This window comes from Danio rerio, chromosome 2 (genome assembly GCF_049306965.1).
Source record: "Danio rerio strain Tuebingen ecotype United States chromosome 2, GRCz12tu, whole genome shotgun sequence".
Lineage (NCBI taxonomy): Eukaryota > Metazoa > Chordata > Actinopteri > Cypriniformes > Danionidae > Danio > Danio rerio.
The window spans coordinates 43079027-43096254 of record NC_133177.1 but is presented as its reverse complement, the minus strand read 5'-3'; the positions used below and the strand labels follow the sequence as shown (position 1 = coordinate 43096254).

The 17228-nt window shown below is 37.8% G+C and overlaps 1 long non-coding RNA gene across 3 annotated transcripts; it reads right to left on the bottom strand.

Annotated features, from left to right (window-relative positions):
• Window positions 1-8751: 8751 nt before the first annotated feature.
• LOC141378652 (uncharacterized) lies at window positions 8752-17215 on the bottom strand. Of its 3 annotated transcripts, none has more exons than XR_012393550.1 (3): window positions 16821-17215; window positions 15519-15560; window positions 8752-9993 (listed from the first exon to the last, which is right to left on the bottom strand). It is a non-coding gene; the product is annotated as an uncharacterized lncRNA (long non-coding RNA). The 3 variants fall into 3 exon arrangements; XR_012393551.1 differs by lacking the exon at window positions 8752-9993 and adding an exon at window positions 11913-12925; XR_012393555.1 differs by lacking the exon at window positions 8752-9993 and adding an exon at window positions 12955-14411.
• Between the last annotated feature and the right edge of the window lie 13 nt (window positions 17216-17228).

Below are 17228 nucleotides of genomic sequence, written 5' to 3'. Positions count from 1 at the left end.
AAAAAAAAAAAAAAAAAAAAGTTGCTGCCTGAAATCAAGCTGAATCAAATTAACCCACAAGTTATTTCAATTTACATTACATTACACTGACTTAAATATTAAATTAAATAAAACATGATTAGCTTATTTTAATAATTTAAAGTAAGATTTCAAAACCATGCTGTTATGATTTATTGATCATATTTTTATAGTGCAGATCAGGGTCAGAAATCAAAATAGGAATTCAATATTGTTACATATAAATCACAATCTCTGTTTATTATATTGGAATAATGTCTATTAATGTCAGATAATAGATGCATACAAAAACATGTTTGTGTTTGGAGAAATGGCACATTATAATCTGGCTACATGGACCAAACTGAATGTTGGTTTAAAGTGTAAATCTAACACAAAAACGTTTTTAGGATGCACTGCATGGCTTACATTGAGCTTTGAGCAAAAACAATAATAGACATAGGCCTAGCTGCAAGCAGCAGTGACTGGGGTTTAAGCTTTTTAACATGGGTTCATTCATGGGTTCATTTATCAATTAGAAAGTCTCTAACTACTTAAATTAGTGATTAAAAATAATATTTTAATCAGTAACGGTAAATTTCCGTAGAAAGACAGCCTCACCTACCCAGCAGGCACAGGACATCAACATGATGTCAGATTTTGGGTGGAAACGATAATCAGGGTGACGTCAGACGGACTTCAGTGTCTTACATAAGACAGAAGTTGGATTTTAATCACTTTCCAACACAACCTAAAACAACCAAATATCAACATCTAATGATGTTACAGCTTGACGTTGTGTGGACGTTACCACTATGACGTCTATTAGACTTTAGTTGAACACAGTTGAAGTCAGAATTATAAGCCCCCCTTTGATTTTATTTTTATTTTTTAAATATTTCCCAAATTATGTTTAACAGAGTAAGGAAATTTTCACTGTATGTCTGATAACATTTATTCTTCAGGATAAAGTAATATTTGTTTTATTTCTACTAGAATAAAAACAGTTTTTAAAAATAATAATAAATGCATTTTAAGGTAAAAATTATTAAACCTCTTTAAGCTATTTTTCTTTTGGATAGTCTACAGAACAAACAATCATTATACATATAACTTGCCTAATTACCCTAACTTGCCTTGTTAATCTAGTTAATCTAGCCTTTAAATGTTATTTTAAGCTGTATAGGAGTGTCTTGAAAAAGGTAAAATAAATCAGTTATTAGAAATGAGTTATTAAAGCTAATATGTTTAGAAATGTGTTAAAAAAATCTTCTCTCCATTAAACAGAAAATGGGGGGTAAAATAAACCGGGGGTCTAACAATTCAGGGGGGCTAATAATTCTGACTTCAACTGTAAATGTCAGCATTGATGTTGATTTAAGATGTTTGCTTAACGTTGGATTTTGGTCACTTTCCAACACAACACTGAATTTTGGTCACTCGACATCATGACCTAAATCTAACCTAATATTAATGTCTTATGACATGTGCCTGGTGAGAATAGACAGAAACCATGAACATTTTGCAAGATTTTCTGCAATCACATGGGGCCTGTGCATTTTGTGTAAAGTGGCCCACTATTTTTGAATCAATTTTGATATTCAGTAAAAAGACTTTCAAAAGTACTCAAGAGTAGTAAGTATTACGCAGTAAAACCCTGATGTACATGTCATTTAGAGATGTGTGCAATTTAATTTAGTTATTGCCCAGCAGACACACAACATCATAAAACGTTAATATTATGTTAGATTTGGGTTGTGGTGAACAAAATTCAATGTCTAGCCAGCGTCTAAGGACAACTTCATTTTGATGTCCAACAACATCAAATGATGCTGATATTCGGTTGATTTTAGGTTGTGTTAGAAAGTGACCAAAACTCCAACCAAACTTCAACATCTCATAGATGTCATATTGGTAACGTCCACAAAGCGTCGAGCTGTAACATCATTAGACGTTGATGTTTGGTTAATTTTAGGTTGGACACTGACATCCCCACGACGTTGGGCTACAACGTCAATCTGACATGATGTTGACGTCCTGTGTTTAAGGCCATTTCGGTCATCATGCAATAAACATCCGTCATCTTCTCATCAGTGACATGCATCTAAACAGTCTCTGGGTTAATAAGGGTAAAGATTTTGGACATCTTTATGAACACTTTAAATGCTTCCAAAGGGTTTGCTACAATTATAAATCGCCCATTTCTTAAGGTAGTACAGTATGATGCGATTTACCTTCTATGTGAGATTTGATTGGACAGGAGTCACAGGACTGATTTTTCTCATTTTCATAGACAAGAAAAAATAAAGTAGTGACTGCAGGTTGAAGGGCAGTAGAGGAGTAAAAGTCCTCAAGCAAAAGTAATAGTACATGTTTTTAAAACTACTTGGTAAATTACAATTTCTGAATGTATTGGCTATATTTGTATTTACACCATTCCTCCTGAGTATACAAATTATGATGTGTAGCATGATATTTATTGTAGCCACTGAGCAACCATTACCAAGCAGCAATTCATTTTCGTGTTATACTTTAATTGTGAGTTTTATTAATTGTGTTTAGCTAATTGTAAAAGAGCATTTTTTGCCCCTCATTTTGATTTTATGGGCCATTGTGCCCTGTAAAATCCTGACCCTGCAGCCGAGGGTACAACAGGACAGTTGGCTCCAATGCTGGTCACATATTTCCATTACATTTTGGCTGCAGTTGAAACGGAGTCGTCGAATGTGCTGGTATAAACAGGTTAGTCGCTCTTGCCAGTGGCATTCAGATTATTTTGAGTTTTCTCCTCTCCTTTTCACCCATCATTCCACTCCTCGTCTCTTTCAGCCCGAGCTTGAAGTGAGTGTTTGTGTAAACGCTGATTGTGAGTAAAAGAAACTTGGCAGGGTGAACCAACACATTAAAAGCGTATCAAAAATAAGAGAGAGAGAAATGAGAAAATTCTCCCCCGAAGAACAATTTCAACAATCAAACCGTATTATGGTTGAAGCGGCGGCAGAAGAGGGGGCTGCCCGTGAGCGCCTGCGTTTCGTCAGGTTTTCTTTTTCCCCCCCCCTTGCTTTTTTTTTCTCGTTAAACTTTTTTTTTCCTGTCCTTTCTGCACTTTGAATGGGCCGTAATACAGCCGCTTTGGCACGGTACGCCTGCTTAATCAGTAAACATCTGTTTCCCACAGCCGTCCCAGTCGCGATGAGGGCTGATTGTGGAAAGCCTTTGATAAATAAAGGAGGGAGGAGAGAGAGAAAAAACGAGGAGAAAACGTAATTTTAGAATCCCAGAAAACCCTGCCGTGAGCCAAGCAATGTTTTTCCTCTGACAATCATTCTAATGAGAGATGCATTCATTATGCATGTATTTAGACGCCCGTCACCCTGGAAAAAAAAAAGAAGCAAGGATGGAGCGCAAAAGAAAAATGTCTACTTTGCTCAGGAAAGACTCACCAGCCTGAATTGGTTGATATGTAATGAGGAAGAGAAACGGCATTCCTGCAGGATGAGAGCAGAGAGAACAGGAACTAGAGTGTTTTGATAGCTCTGGATGAGGTTTAACAGGAACAGTGTGGACCAGGACTTTTGGATTTAAAGAGAGTGCTGAAGGACAGAGTGTGTCTGAGGACCAAGAAATGGCTTGAGAAGGTATACCGCCATAAAACCAACCCCCGAATCCATGTTTTAATCTGTAAGCCCTGGAACAGCACGGTCTGAACCTTCAGGACAAATAAGCCAGGTCTTATATTTATAAGAATCGAGTGTCCTCTGAGCAGATCCTTGTGTTGCAGGACTGACGTCTTTTATCTGCTAGGTATCAGTCTTTTTTTCAGTAGCCACTTTATCTGTTCTTTCCAGTGACTTCCAGCACATGGACTTAGAAAAAAAATATATATAGAAGGAAAAAAAGTTGAAGGAAAAGAATAACAATCGAAAATCTGAAGCGACAGCAGTAAATGAATTCAAACCTTCACTTTCGTTTTCTGCTCCAGACGAGAATGGAAAATTACTGAAGTCGCCGTTAACAAGGATGTCACTAAGAGACTAGTTGATTTTTATTTTTGATAAGTCAAACTTTAGAATCCAGTGTTTATTTCACTAAATCTAAAATTTAAAGATGTATTGATTAATATTAGTATTATGAATAGGGCCGGAGCAAGCTGAACTGGCACTCTAGTCAGACAACAATCACGCTGCCCTCAACTCGAAAGTGAAAACAGGAGTGACCAGTTCGTGAAGTGAACCTGATTATTGATTGTAATAGTACAGTATATTATAGTAGTATGGCAATAGTATTAATTAATATTTTGTCAGTGTTCAAGACTGGAAGTAATTGACACTTTTTCCTCACAGTATGTTTGAGTTCTCTGAATTTTGAGACAGATAAAAAAGACTCATTAGTCTGAGTTCATATTTCTAGAGACGCATTTTTCACATTTTTCCCAGCAGAAGTTGTCTTAGTGGGGTAAACTTGGGTAAACAAGAAGTATTTTTTCACAATCCTATTTGCCGAAATAATAATAAAAGAAAAGCTCCACAATGGTGTTATCAAGACTTTCAGAAATAAGAAAAAAAAAAAGTGAAACTGAAGATGGCAGCCAGGAGAGAATAATGTCAAATTTATTATCCGCACCATAGACTCTCCATTAGAAACACCTCGCATAAGTGGAAGTTTGTTTTTTGTAATTTAACACAAAGATAATATAATACATTCATAAATGTATAGAAACGTTCATGTTTTTGTTTTTTTAAATCTAAATATTAAAAACTTTCAAGTATTTAAGATTATGATGACTGTTAAACGCATCATAAAAGTCTTGTGACAAGAGTCCATTGCCAAACCAAACTGACCAAAATTTTGATTTAAAAAAAAAAAAAAAGCGCAGTCTGAATATTAAACAAGTGATCAAAACAGATCCTTTCAGGTCTTGACAAATGTTTGGTGGGAACTTCTGCATTCTTTATTTCCATAATCAGCCTTAAGCTGTACGAGACCTCTGGTCTATTAATCCCTGTACAAACAGTCGTCCTGGCCTGTGTCTCTGTGTGTGTGTGTGAAGAGTTTTGTCCTGACCACTAAAGGAAGCTTCTGGCTTGAGATCAAGATGTCATTTCAGGACACGTTTCGCTAATAAGTTGCAGATTAATAATTCAGATCAGGACAAAAACTCGTTAGACATTCAATTTTAGTCCAGATTTATTAACAGAAAAAGGAGAGTGAAATCCTGATGAAAAATGTCAGTTGTATCCCAAAGCAAGAAAGCATATTTAAAGCTTCTATCACTATATTTATTAAATGAGAGAAAATATGAAGAAATGATGTTTACTCTTTCAAATACAAATTATAAATCTATTAAAATAAATTACATGGGGGAAAATGCTTACCAATTTCATAAAGTAAACATGAGATCTTAAAATTAGTGGATATTTGTGTTAGAAAGCTTTGAATGTGACCCTTGCTCACCCTTTCCTCTGAACCCAGCAAGCTTTTTTTTTTGTTTTTAAAAGATTGATAATAGACGTCTAAACATAGTCATCTTGGCTAAAACAAGGCTTAATCTGGGCTGTCATTGAAAATCTTATAGACGTCTGAGAATAGGACAAAACTAGACTAGTCATCAAATAAACAGACATTAATGACTACACACAAGTCAGAATTATTAGCCCCCCTTTAAATGTTTTTTTTTTTTTTCTTTTTTATATTTCCCAAATGATGTTTAACAGAGCAAGGACATTTTCACAGTATGTCTGATAGTATTTTTTCTACTGGAGAAAGTCTGAATTTTTTGGCTAGAATAAAAGCATTTTTTTTTTAAAACTAATTTAAGCTCAAAAATATTAGTACTTTTAAGCTATATTTTTTTTCCGATAGTCTACAAAACAAACCATCATTATACAGTAACTTGCCTAGTTATCATATCCTGCCTAGTTAACCTAATTAACCTAGTTAAGGCTTTAAATGTCACTTTAAGCTGTATAGAAGTGTTGTAAAAAAATCTAGTCAAATATTATTTACTGTCATCATAGCAAAGATAAAATAAACCAGTTATTAGAAAAAAGTTATTAAAACTATTATGTTTAGAAATGTGTTAAAAAAATCTCTCTGTTAAGCAGAAATTGAGGGAAAAATAAACAGGGGGGCTTATAATTATGGGGGGGGGGGGGGGGGGGGTAATAATTCTGACTTTAACAGTATACAGTCTGTGTAATCTGTCTGACGACTAGTCTAGTTTTGAGCTATTCTTAGGGTATTTTCACACCTGCATTATTTAGTTTGGCTGAATCACACACAAGTGCGCACCAAAAGCGGACCAAAAAAGCGTACTGAGACCACCTCTTTAAAGAAAAGCTTTCAAATAAACCATGGAGCAGTTTGATTGTGGTGAGAACATGATCCAAACTAAAACAGACCCAACCACAACAAGTACTGCGCCTTTTTTAGCTAATCCAGCTGCCATAGTCTGATGCGCTGTCCTATCTTTGGGGGTGTGGAGGAAAAGTATTTGTTGAAAGAGCGTTAGCAACAATTTTAAACAGAGAGAAAGAGGGGAAAACAGTCTCTGATGGATTGTTGGAAGATAACCATATGGCAGTTAAGGGAATGTATGAAGCTGATTTTAACTCATCACTTGATGCCGTATTACTGTCAATACATTATCGACATTTGATGCCTATTAATATGTGAGGTGTACAAGTGTGAGTGATTGACTTTGGCTGTGTGCACATGCTGTGGTGAGCTTCATACAGCTCTGCATGATTAATGAGAAAGAGATGACAAAGGTAATGAGGTTTGCTTAACAGTGTCATACTCACCCACAGGCTTTTACCGGAACCACACAACTAATGGAGAGAGAGAGAGAGAGCAGAGGGGGTTCAATGCAATTAAAATCTTCAATTTATTTCCCTTTCCCACTGTCTCTCCACTTCTGTCATAACGTCGTACGTAGTGAGTCTTTTCATTGCTCATTTTGTATACTATTACTCATCATTTGCCACTCTCAAGGATTTATGATTGATTTTACCAAGCTTTCACTAGGAATAACACGCGTTCAGGCTCAGTTTCAAAACATAGTGAATCCAGCTAGACAGCATCCTGACTCAAATGGAAGCTAAATGATTGATTTGTGATGGACTCTTTATAAACAGCAGCTCACGCATCATAAAAAATAGAGCATTTTAAGACTTGTAGCTGATTCTAATGAACTTTTTTTCTATATCTGGGTTTGTAATGTAAAAGAAAACTTTAGCAGAGTACAACGGAGACTACATCGCATACTAAAGCCTACACTGATTTCCAGTTTGCTTCAACAGCAAAATAAAGTACTGACTATTGCATTTCTGTGACTCCCCTAAAGAAAATAATATGGAGATGCTGTACAGTATGTATCTCAACAGGTTTATTTAGTTCTATAGTGCTTTTACAATGTAGATTGTATCGAAGAAGTCAGTCCAGTTTTCAGAGTAGAAGTTCGGTTTAAATAAGTTCAGTGTGGTTTAGTTTTCATTGCTGAAGGTCCAAACACTGAAAAGCAAATCTATCGATGCACAGCTCCACAAGTCCCAAACCAAGCAAGCCAGTGGTGTCAGTGGCAAGGGACAAACTTCACCAATTGATCGAAGTGATGTACAAAAACCTCAAGAGAAACCAGGATCTGCCGGGTATGACCATTTCTCCTCTGGCCAAACTGCAGAGCTGCAGTCTAAGCGTTGGAGGTTGGAGAACGGAGGCATTAAAGTGTTACCAAGTTTTTGCATTGGTTTTCGTTAGCATGTTGCTCAGCTAACAGCACTCTAAAGGCCCATTTGGATAATTTTTGATCTACTTTATCACCAACATTTAACACCTTGTGACAAAACAAAGGATGCCGTTGTGAACATGCACACCAGCGCGCTAAACGGCAGCTGTGAAAACAATTTTAAAAATAACACCCCAAACTCCGGTAGTTGACATGTTAAAAAATGGTTGACCAATGAAATTGGCACTTTTGTTCAAGTTCCTAGGGCTGCTGAAGTTACAGCAAACATGACTTGGTAGCAGTGTGAGGTTGGATTTAGGATTGGGGTAGGTGTAGACGTCAATAAAACAGGTTACTGTGAGGTTGGGTTTAGGATTGGGGTAGGTGTAGACATCAATAAAACAACAGGTTACTGTGAGATTGGGTTTAGGGTTGGGGTAGGTGTAGACGTCAATAAAACAACAGGTTACTGTGAGATTGGGTTTAGGGTTGGGGTAGGTGTAGACATTAATAAAACATAACAGATTATCGTGAGGTTGAGGTAGGTGTAGACATTAATAAAACAACAGGTTACTGTGAGGTTGGGTTAGGTGTAGTCAATATTCAAAGATTAATACTGGACTCATGTCCAAGACATTAAATGAATAAAAACTTCAGTTTACAGCCCACTTGGAGCTTAAGTCCCACCCACTTAGTGCTGGCTCAGACCACCGTTTATACCCTACTCAAAATCTCTAAAACACTGATGATAAATGCAAGGAAAATTGGTTGTGTATTATTTACTGATTTTATGTTTTAACTATATATATGTCTATATATATATATATATATATATATATATATATATATATATATATATATATATATATATATATATATATATATATATATATATATATTATTTACAAATTTCATGTTGTAACTAATTTGTAACATCTTAACATCTATATTATGACAATTATATATTTTAGAATTTATCTATGTACAAAGTATGGTTACAAAAATCAGAATATCCATAAATCCGATGGCAAAATTTGCTCCACATGGATGCTCAAATATTTGTCATTTAGCTTAGTCATTCTGTCCACTTTTTTTTTTTCATTGTATACCTAAATATTTAGTCCAAATTGAGTAGATAGCTCAGGTCTTGAAGCAAAGCTGTTAACCTTCTCTCTAGGAGAAGGTGTTGAGTTGCCACACTACATGCAGGCATCACTTCTAAAAGCATTTCTGATGCACTTCCTGTAACAAAGCTGTTAGTCCAACATGCGGTTCTGATACGCAGCCATTTCCCATAGCGCCGACAACACAACATCCTCATCCACACGCCAAACAGTGTTTGGTTTTCTATTAGACTAAAACGCTGCAGACACCACCGCAGCCAAAAAGCAGTCGGCTTAATTTCTCCTCTGTCTGGTGATAAGTATTTATGAGATTGTGCAAGAAAAACCCAGCAGTATAAATCAGACGTGAGCAGGTCTTTGCGCCATGCCAGCAATCTTGAAATCCTCAACTTAGGAAAAGTTCAACAGATCCATCTCTATAATGCAACAAAGCCCTGGAACCTTTTCAACCACAAACGTGTGATATAGAGAACACTCGTGCGATTCATCAGAAACGAGAGATAGAGATAATGATGGAGCGAGGGATAAATATTAAGAGCCAGAGAGAGTGAGAGAAGTGTTTGGACAAGGCCGTGAGCTTAGTGCCTCGGTTTGCATGCGCACCACAGGACAATTCATACAGACCGCCATGCCAAAAGTCCCCTGCGCTCAACTCAAACACATTTCTTTTCCGAGGCTCACCACGGTCCAAGACCAATACTGAGGCGAGCTTTACTATTTCTACAAAACTCTACGTCTTTGTCAACTTCTGGAGCATATGAGATGGGATTTATAGTTGAATGCTGCACTGAAGGACAAATATGGATGAATTACGCACAACACTGAAGATGTAATCCACAGACTGTCTTAATTATCTTTAGCATGCGAAACATCACTCCATCAAAGTGCACGAGCTGCAATCAAATGGTATTTCCATCCCGTGTTTTTGTTGAAATCTGTCTTCCAAAGCAAGGGAGAGAGGGCGCTGTGCTGGTCTGCAGTGGTCTGGACGCTGTCCATTTCTGACTGCGGGGACAGGGGGCAAATGGAGGGAGAGCGAGAGCGAGGCGAAGAGCGAGAGGGAGAGCGGGACGGAGAGGGATGCTGTGAGGCGTTCTGTTGAAACGTTCAGCGGTGGAGGGAAGCCATCTGCTGCATTACAGCAACCTGCAGGAGAGAGAGAGGTGAAGGAGGTAGCGGAGCGCCTCAGGTAATGATCTCACCCAGGTTGGACCGAAACAAATGCACACGCCATTCTGCTACACTGACTTCAATCTGCTACTAGACATTTACGAGCAGGTGACAAAACGCTAGCCAAATGTGATACGCGCACACACATAGGGGGAAAGATGACCGCATGCATCACGGAGGAACAGTGCATTGCTCAAAGGTCGCTCTTGCAAAGCTCAGGAGACGAGCTGCTTCTTTTAAGTATTAATATTTCTTAAGTGCTTGCCAGAAATTCCCGAGGAAAAATAAAGGCAGAAACAAAGAAGACTATTGTTCTTTTTGGTTAATGGAGGCTAGATAGCAGGAGCTGTGGAAGTCCCTTTGACTTAAGAGGCACACTAGTGACTGAGTGCCCCTAGTGCCAGTGCACTCACCACACACCAGTGGATGGGGATGATTGGGAGGCCATGGGTATGGGCCAATGGGGGGAATTTGGCAAAGGCACCAAAATTACATCCCTACTCTTTACGAGAAGTGCCATGGGATTTTTAATGACCTCAGAGAGTCAGGATGTCTCATTTGAAAGATGGCACTCACTGACAGTATAGCGTCCCCTTTTACTGGGGCATTAGGACTCACACAGACCACAGATTGAGCACCCCCTGCTGGAGCTAACACCACTTACAACAGCAACCTAGTTTTTCCATGTGGTCTTCCATTCAGGTACTGACCAGTACTCAGTCCTGGTTAGCTTCAGTGAGTAACCGGTCTTGAGCTGCAGGGTGATATGGCTGTGGCAAAGGAAATGGAGGCATCCACTGGATTGTTGATTATATCAACAATGAATGAGGTGGCGCGGACATTCGTGCTGTGTTAACCAATCAGTAGCTTTCTCTTGTAGGGTTGTGATTATGACGTAGCGCCTGTTGTTGGTGTCCAGGGGGAAAATCCTCTTGCTAACACCAGACAACAGCCTATTAAAATGGGCTCGGCTCAGTCTGAAGCACCGCTAAAAGCCTCCATCATCCAGGTACATTTTCTGGAAGAGTTGATGAATTCATAGTTGGGTGCACCTCTAAATGGATCTTGTGGACTCGGCTCCAAACAAATTAACGCTGTTTATCAGCCTTCCTTAAGCACATAAACAAAGCTATTCTCTCAATAAAATCCATGTTAGCCATTTAGCAACGAAGCTAGAGTCATCAGGCACACAGACACCCCGCGGCAATTCGTAACTTTTTGATTTAGTGGCTAATTCGTATGAATTTGTATGATCTAATTCGTACAATTTAGTATCATTTGCTCATCATCACCCAATGACGGTTGGGGTTAGGGTTGGGGTTGGGTGCCACGCCTCCTTTTTAAAATCTTACATTTTCATACGACTGAACTCGTACGAATTCGTACGAATGAACCACTTAACTGACAAAACATAAAATACTTAAATTTCCTCGTGAGATTAGGCTGGAATACCTCGATTTATCTGCGCGTGCCGCGTCTGGTGTGAACACAGAATAAAAGACACCCTCTTTTCCAGATGCAACAGACACTTTCTCATAAGCACTCTATGTCTCTGGAAAACATTGTGCAATTGTGTGTCTATGTATTGTTGCTATTGGTGATTTGAAGTGCTTCTTTTTTTTCCTCATTTGTAAATCACTTTGAATAAAATTGTCTCCTAAATTAGTAAATGTAAATCTGTCTTGAAAGAAACCAGTCATTCTGCCTGACTTTTTAATTTCATTTCATTCCTAGCAAGAAAAAAAAAATGTAAATATGATATTTCATTTGACTGGAAAGCCTCCATTTACCACCAATGTAATCCCACTGATGTCTATGAGTAATTGAGGTATTGGGCGTCTCCGAGACAAGAAGTCTCTGTTTGTTTTCTATTTAATCTCCTTGCTGTAAGTAAAAAAAAAAGATCCCCTTTTCGTTCATATGGAATAACAATTAACACATAAAATTGAAAATCTAATTGTATTATCCGTTTGACCGCTAATTACCTTCCCCTGCTTTTTATCTAATACATGCTGATAAAATGCTTCACAATAAGAGCATTTGTCATTTGTTTGAAATAACAGCATATATCACGCTTCGGTCGCTGTGTCAGCTGTATCAAGCCGACATGGCCCCCGACTTCACAATCGACCATGAAAAACACAGAGATAAGGCTATTGTTTACAAGGAGGACGTTTTATTTGGAGTACATCATTGACATTCCCGTTTGGTGCAGGTAACGGAGATAATATGGAGCCAATTGCTGCGCTCCAAACCTGGCATAAATATTCACCAGCCCTGCCCGCACAAAACAAATTGATTCCACATTCAAGGTTACTGATAAGATAACATCCGTGAGTGAATACCAATCTAACTCCCATTGACTGAGCTGTAGCTGACATTGGTTGGGTGGGGGAAAATCTGCACACGTTGTTTTGTTGAATGATGAATGGACCAATTGAGTCTGCAGAGTTCTATTACTTTCCATCATCAAACGAAAGTTGCAGAGGAGCGCTGCTCTCCATTTTAGAGCAGGAACAGATTATGCATACAAAATGAGGACGGAATTAACCTTCACTAGCTATGACTGAAACCTGAACACTGCTTCTTTGTGTACATGCTTTTTTAAATATTTAATTTTTCATGACCCATGTCTAATAATGTTATCTTGCACTAAAATGCATTGTGTTATATACGTTTGTGCCCCATCCCCCCCCCGCTATTCTCTTTTACTGTTTTCTCCAGATTTCTTCTCTCCAGTCGGTGTCCCCTGAGCTCAGACTAACTCCAAATATGAGATATAAATATCCTCTACATTTAATCTCTATTCTCTTTCAGTCTTCTTCATGGCCGGAGGTTTCTCTTTGCTCTCCCATTTTTTCAATCTTCTTCCCCTCCAACTACAGAGCAAGATTGATCCACTAACTTACTGCAGGACAGAATTTGAGAAACATTTTTAGCCAGCTCAAATGTTTTATTGCATATTTAGATTTTCCAAGCAGAATTTCTTAGAGAAAAAAAAAAAACTAAAAGACTTTCATGATGTATTATTCTAACTGGCAGCATCAACAGATTAGCATTTCTGTTCAAATATGTCCAAATAAACCTACTGCAGTGATGCAAATATCACTATCCAACTTTAATCTGTAGATATGGTGCTTCTGCATTATATGCATGAACTATCACTTAAAAAAATCCACATTTTGATCAACTGGTATTGCTATTATTAGACACATCCGTCTTAATTTTTTAACTGCACTGGAATGGAGTCCACTTGTAAAATAATTCCCAGCTGTGACTTAATGGAATACAGCATTATTCGTCACTACCAGTTAAGCCCGATTCCCATAATGATGACACTTATAAGCTGTCTGTACAGTGCGACTCGGGAGGCAGAGGAATATATGGCTGATTCTAAAATTGCAGGTACACCATATAAACCTTAAAGATGCATTTTTCACCAATGAAAAACAACTTTGATGAAACTGTTTTCAATAATAAAGCAAATCTTATCAAGTGATCTCTAAAAACCATGTCTTTATGTAATTGGGGGAATTTTATTTTGGAAATATTAACTTAAATATTACCCCTGTTTCTGACTGTCTCTCCCACCTGAACCATACATTCAGCTTCAAATCATCAAATAGTTACGTCTAATTTTCATATTTTAATGTCTTTATTCCAGTGAATTAAATAAACATATACATGAAACATCTATTTTTGTATTATTTGCCATTCAGTAATAAAATAAAAATGTTGTGTCTGTTCCTGGATTTTGGTCAACTCTGTTAGATTGGCTGCATCCCAGTCCAATTTTTAATGCTCATCACTTGCTAAGTTCCCTTTGTCTCGTTCCCTCGGATGTACAACATTGATTACATTACACATGTCCACTACACGTCTTTCGGATGAGACATTAAATCGAGGTCCTGACACTCTGTGGTCATAAAAAATGCCATGGTACTTCTTGTAAAGTGTAGGGCTACCCCGGTGTCCTGGCTAAAGCCCCTGAATCGGCCCTTATGATCATGGCCTCCCAATCATCCTTATCCACAGAATTGGCTCTATCAATGTCTTTCCACTCCACCAATAGCTGGTGCGCACAGGCGCTGTCGTCTTGTGGTTGTCATTGCATTATACAAGTGGATGCTGCACACTGGTGGTGGTGTGGAGAGACCCCCCTCAAGATTGTAAAGCGTTTTGGGTGTATACAAAACCATAGAAGTACACATTACATTACATTGCATTACATTACTGACTTAAATAGAATGGCCTAAACCAGGGGTGTCATACTCAGTTCCTGGAGGGCCGCAACCCTACACAGTTTAGTTCCTAACCCTAACCCACGTTTTAAAAACAATAATATGATGGAAATCCCCAGACTTCCCTCTTCTCAGACACTTCCTCCAGCTCCTCTGGGGGGGATCAACAATTTAAAAAAATAGTAACAGAATCTAATGCCCCTTGTCACATTAAAACATATTGCATTATTTACGTTTATCATGTATTTAGTTTACTGCAAATTATTCATTTGTTCTTTATCATTCCAGTTAAGGAAAATGAACAGAAAATGTCTAAAATGGACCCACAATTCTAGAATGAGTCATATATATTCCCAGAAGACTTGTAACAACTTGATATGAAACAAAAGTTTTAGAGATGGAGACTTTGACAGGCCCTGTCATGAGCATGAAGGCAGGAATGAAGGGAAATGTCAGCATCGACATCTACAAATGCTAAATGAGTAAGTTCAGTCCTCCTATACTTAAAGTGTCAAGCAGTGATTTCCCAGACCTAATAGTCATGAATCAATGAAATAGCTTTAAAGTGTTTATGGCTAAAGCTTGTGGCTAAAAGACGTTAGAGCACTCATTCAGTAACACTCCACTGAGTACTGATAGTTCTGCTAAGGATGCACAAAAGTCTACAGGTCTGCGGCAATCTGTATTTCACAGAAGCTGCATGTTTTATTTATCAGCTGGGTTCAACAAGGACTACCTGATGATCTGTGACCAGTGTAAAAGATGCTTTAGTTGGGAGACAATTGCCAATCACTACACTTTTAGAAATAGAGGTAAGCAAGCTGTCACTGGGGTGGTAGGTACCTTTTGAAAAGGTACACGTTTGTACTTAAAGGGTTCATATTGGTACCTCAATAGTATATATTAGTACCTAAAAAAAATTAAAATGAACACTTTTGTACTTTTTAGGTACTAATATGTACCCTTGAAGTATTAATGTGGACCTTTTACGTACAAATTTGTACCTTTTTGAAAAGGTGCCACCCCAGTGACAGCTTGCGTACTTTATTTCTAAGAGTGTATGTTTCCATCCAAATATCCCAATTAGACTTTAGAAACTTAAATGGTGCAAAAACATTTGCAAATAAAGCACAGTGTCCATCTAGTGAGTCAAAGTGAATAAAACCGTTCTGATAAACAGCCACCAAATATCAAAAGTAGGATTTTTTTTTGAGGCATGAAAAGCCACTGTGTACCTTTTTTTCTTATATAATAAATTACCTGTGCCTTAGAGCCAGGACACATCAAGCCGACAGCAAACATCTAGCACCAAGGAAAGACAAATATTTTGCATTAGATCGCATCCGGGCAAAAAACTGTATGTTAAAGCACACCAAACAGATTAAAGTTTGTTTTGGCAAATGAGATACAGCTGTGGATACCTACATCAATATAGCAACATTTTTGTGATCCTGTACAATAATAATTCATATTTTTACATTACCATGAGGGTTGGGGTAGGGATAGATATTAATAAAATACAATCGAATTGGTAATTAAAAAATATGTAAATAATTCTCATTATAATTACTGTTTTTACAGGGTTAGATGTTAACAAAATACAATTATGCGTAATTTAATAAATAAGCATAAGAGAATTTTTGGAGGTAATAATACAGAACTACTTTGCTAATGGACATTTGCTGAGGACATTTAGAATGACCGAAACAATATTTCGAACCAGCGACCTTTTTGCTATGAGGCGATTGTGCTACAAGTTTATCCTACTCAGTTGTGCACATTTTTTATGCACTTTTCATAATAGATGCACATCTTGTTATTTGCATAATCATTGTTCATGTTCCAAAATGCACATAAAAATAGGATGATCGAAACATAGCTACTGACCTAAAACTGCATCAAAAATGCCAACTGAGCCAAGGTTCGAACCAGCAACCCAGCAACCTCCTTGCTGTGAGGTGGCAGCACTACCTATTTCGCCACTGTGTTGCCAAAATAAGCAATAACATATATATATATATATATATATATATATATATATATATATATATATATATATATATATATATATATATATATATATAWATATATATATATATATATATATATATATATATATATATATATATATATATATATATATATATATATATATATAAATGCCTAAATATCGGCGCAGTGGGCAGCACAATCGCCTTACAGCGAGAACATCATTGGTTTGAACCCCAGCTGGGTCAGTTTCCATTTCTGTGTGGAGTTTGCATGTTTTCTGCATGTTATTCCCGTGGGTTTTCTCCGGTGCTCCGGTTTCTCCCACAAGTCCAAAGACATGTGCTATATGTTATTTGAATAAGCTAAATTGGCCATAGTGTACGTGTGTGAATGCAAGAGTTTATCGGCGTTTCCTAGTGTTGGGTTGTGGGCGACTGGAAGGGCATCCGCTGTGTAAAAAATATGCTGGATAAGTTGGCGGTTCATTCCGCTGTGGCAACTCCTAATTAATAAAGGGACTAAGCCGAAGAAAATGAATGAACTAATGTCAAAATATCTAGGAAAAAGTACCTTTCATCATTTCTGCATTTAATCTCATCACAGTCTAGTAGAGAGAATTGAGATCTCATTTGTGATTTTCTTTCTTTTCTAGTGGTTTTTCCTGCCGTTCCTCCTCCTTCTCCTCCACCCACCAGTCTCTCTGACTTTCTCTCCCTCCGCATTTATCTTCACTTCCCTCTGTGTTTCTCCCTCTCTCTATGCTGATAGATCGCTTGTTGTGGGTTTGCTGACAGGATCAGCACGCAGACAGCCCGCTTTATTTATCTCCTCCTCTGTCCCTGATCCATCTCCGCTGTCACACACAGTCCTGCTCGCCCTAATCACCGCCATCTGCGAGCGGGAGAGAGTAACAGGAAGCCATACTTGGACATGTGACCTTCCTCTGCCACTCGCCGGGGCTAATCATCGCCCGTGTTA